This window comes from Myotis davidii, unplaced genomic scaffold (assembly GCF_000327345.1).
Source record: "Myotis davidii unplaced genomic scaffold, ASM32734v1 scaffold638, whole genome shotgun sequence".
Lineage (NCBI taxonomy): Eukaryota > Metazoa > Chordata > Mammalia > Chiroptera > Vespertilionidae > Myotis > Myotis davidii.
Window position 1 is genome coordinate 1,002,676 of NW_006289391.1, and position 3,955 is coordinate 1,006,630.

Below are 3,955 nucleotides of genomic sequence, written 5' to 3' on the forward strand. Positions count from 1 at the left end.
CTGCGCAGACTTGAGGCAGGCTTGGCAGCGGGGGGTCTGAGGTGCGCCTGCGCAGGTTCCTGCACGCCTGCGCCTGCGCCTGCGCACGGCTCGACTTCCCGCGCATTTTAGGAGGTCCGGGGTCGTGGACTGGGCAGTCTCCGCGCCGACCGTTGACTGAGGCGACCGTGGGCTGAGGCGGCGAAACCTGCGGGTAAAAGTTGCGTTTGGTGCGGGTTGGAGAGCCAAGAAGGGAAAGACCGTATTGTCGCTAGTTACCAAACTACCCCATTTCCTGCGTGAGGAGGGGATGTTGGAAGAGAGCATGAGCCCTGACTGGAACGCCTCTCCTATGAGGGGTCAAACTAGGCCTCCTGGCCTCGCCCTGAGGCAGTGGGCTTTGGGGGTGCGGTGTGTGTGTGGGTGCGCGCTCGGGTTTGTAGAGTGAGCAAACTTTCTGCTTGTCCTCTTCGCCGGCCACATTAATGCTGGTTGGAAGCTGGGGCCCTGGCCCAGGGTCAGTGGTCCTGGGGGCGGATGTTGCAGGTTTATTCTGTTTGCGTGAAACTCGGAACCGTCATAGCCCTTGTCCCACCACCCTGCGGGTTCGGGTGTGCGTGGCGTTGGTATTTCTGGGCTGAGGAAAAGCCTCATAACCGCCGATTGGGTTCCTAGATTGGCATCAGGAATACGTTTCTGGGATCCGGCTTCACGTCCAAGTTAGGAAACAAAGCGGAGGCAGTCCCCGCCCTTTTGGTTCCCCGGTTTCATGTCTGTGTTTGGAATTTTTTAAAAAAATATATTTTATTGATTTTTTACAGAGAGGAAGGGAGAGAGAGAGAGACATCGATCAGCTGCCTCCTACATAGCTCCCACTGGGGATGTGCCCGCAACCGGAATCGAACCTGGGTTAGGAAACAAAGCGGAGGGACGCTCTATCTACTGAGCCCAACCGTTTTCGGCTGTGTTTGGAAATTAACATTTGCCTCAGAACGATTCGCCATGACGTAGTTGCGTTCCTGTCTGTCTGCCTCACTGGGTCATGAAAGTTGGCATCTTGCTTTTTCACATGATAGCGAAGTGTTTGTTGAATTCGGTTGGGGTTGAAATGTATTAGGGAGGCTACATATGGAAAAATATTATAGCGGAAATTCTGTTGTAAAAGAAAGCAAGCAGAGAAATGTGTTTGTCTTGTTGAAATTCTGGAAATGATGAGTGGAAACATCTTCTCGGTTATTCTGGGTATTAAGTGAGGCCGCAGTCTTTGTGGTTACGTAGCCCAGAGGCCTCGGGCTCAGGACGGGGAGGGGACCCCATGGTGTGCTGTGCAGAGTCCTGTCCCTTCCCGCCCTTCCAGTGCCGTGGCCGGTGCTGCTCCCGGCCTTCCGGGGACAGAGCTGGCCAGTGCCGTGGCCCGTTCTGCTCTGTCAGACCTGGTTCGGAATTATCCTCTCTGTGCGTCATGAGTTCTAGAGTTCCTTACAGAGGCTTGTGTGACGTGGCCTCACCTTGGAGGCGAGGTTATAGTCACCCTGGTCCTCGCTGATTTGGAAGAGAGCCGAGAAAACGGTTCCCGTCGTTCATTCTGAGTCAGAGATGAAAGACTCCACAAAGCGTTAACAGGATCAGGTTTGAAACCAAAGTTTTTAAACGTTGATTTCAGTAATTACTAGGCTAAGAATTTGATTTTGTTGTTGACACGGTATAAGTTATAAGTCTCTTCCTTTGAAGGTTTAGTCCAATAACTTCATGTGCTAAAGACAAAGGTATTGACTTGGATATTGACAGAAATGAAGAGAAACCTAAATGAAAATTCAACCCGAAGTACAGCAGGTAGGAACAACTTTTATTTTAAAATTTTCTGTATTTTGTATATACTATGTAAAGCTTGTGTAATTTAGAGATGGAGCATTTTGGAGGAATTTTTGAAAAAATGAACATGTAGTCTAGCTTCTTTACTATTTAGGTCCAAGGAAATAAAATAATTTAAGGGAGAACATTTAGTGGCAGAAGTGGTAGTAAAATCATACTTCCCTGGGTTTATGAGTGGTCTTCCTACAAACCCTATGTGTTTGAGTTCTGTTTTTATTTGTATTTATGACTTATTTAAAGTATTTCCAGAAGCACTGCTGTCTCCCTGCAAGCTGTCCTTACTATTTCTGCTTCCCGATTTATTAATTAGAGGATTAGAATGAAGAGAACCAGGGAAATGATGATAATGGACAATGAAGATAATAGCTATTATTTATTGTGAATGTCATTTATTTCTAGGCATTTAGTTATATGTAGTAAAATATTTAATTCTTACACCAATCCTTTGAGATGGGCATTATCATCCTTGTTGTCCAGGTGAGAAACTAAGGCACAAAGAGTTTGTTAAAAAGTGACTTAGGAAGTGGCAGAACCACGATTTGAACCTTGAAATCTGGCTCTAGAGTTCATACTCTTAATCATTGTATTATCCTGCCTGTTAGTATGTCCTGTTGGCACAATGAGTTTAAGAAAATTTCCCAAGTTTATACTTTGAAGTTGTATGTAATTCCACCCTACTTTGAAGTCATAATTCAAAATCAGGAAGTTTGATGCCAGAGCCCATATCATTTCATCAGTTATCACAGAATCTAACTGTTTATTTCTTAATAAACTCTCCTGTAGTATAAGTTTTGATGGACCAGCTAGAGCAGTGGTTCTCAACCTGTGGGTCGCGACCCTTTGGGGGTCGAATGCCCCTTTCACAGGGGTTGCCTAAGACCATCGGAAAACAAATATATAATTACTATTGTATTTGTGATTAATCACTATGCTTTAATTATGTTCAATTTGTAACAATGAAAATACATCCGGCATATCAGATATTTACAATATGATTCCTAACAGTAGCAAAATTACAGTTATGAAGTAGCAACGAAAATAATTTTATGGTTGGGGGGCACCACAACATGAGGAACTCTATTAAAGGGTCACGGCATTAGGAAGGATGAGAACCACTGTCCTAGAGGGATGTCATTCTTGCTGCTGTTTCTCCAGGCTTGCTGCTAGATTTATCTCTTTTTAAACAGACAGGTGGCTCTAAGAGGCGTTATGTTTGGTTGCAGTTATAGGCCCCTCTCTTCCTCTTCTCCCCTGTGACGAAGTGCAAGCTTTTAGGACCTATTTTCCTCTGAGGTCCTTTCTAGTTTTACTGTTTATGAATTCTGACTTTTGGCTTGATTTGAGATCCCAGGTCTTTTATCTGGAGGGTGTGGGGGTAGTGTTTGTTCTCATTTGGGTTGGATATTATCACTCTAATGCATTGTCAACATGATCCACAGAAAATATGCATTCCAGATAACTGGAGTGCTTGTTAAAATTTCAGAGTTTCTATTGAAATAAAACCTATGATAGTAGGGTCTAGGAACTGGCATGTTAAACATCATTCCAGCAAAATCTTAGTCAAACAAAAGTTTGAGAACCATGGCACTAAAGGGTATACTACCATAGTCCAAAGAGTGGTTAGGGTTTTTGAGAACATGGGTCAGTGTCTGGTTCTCCTTTACCCCTTTTGTACTTGAACTGTCCCCTCTAGTTGATATGGTAATAGGCAAGCATAGGTGGGAAATAAGTTAAAAAAAAGTAGATTTGGAAAGGGTTGGGGTGGGGAGGGGAGGCGGGACGAGATGGGAATTACTTCCAAACAAGAGGAAATAAGGCAGTGGTAACCTAGAACAGTGGTTGGCAAACTGCAGCTCGCGAGCCACATGCAGCTCTTTGGCCCCTTGAGTGTGGCTCTTCCACAAAATACCGACTTGCGCATGGGCCACGAAGTTCCAATCGCACTGTACATGCGCGCCTGCACGCGATATTTTGTGGAAGATCCACACTCAAGGGGCCAAAGAGCCACATGCGGCTCACGAGCCGCAGTTTGCCGGCCACTGACCTAGAACAAAAAAGGAGTTTTTACAAGATAGAAACAGACTCCTAGATTCAGACAACAGAC

At 45.1% G+C, this 3,955-nt stretch overlaps 1 long non-coding RNA gene across 1 annotated transcript; it reads left to right on the top strand.

The window, feature by feature from the left end:
- The first annotated feature begins 6 nt into the window (after nt 1-6).
- Nucleotides 7-1,740, top strand: LOC107182755. The gene is made up of 2 exons (XR_001513484.1): nt 7-193; nt 1,711-1,740. It is a non-coding gene; the product is annotated as an uncharacterized LOC107182755 (long non-coding RNA).
- Nucleotides 1,741-3,955: the final 2,215 nt, after the last annotated feature.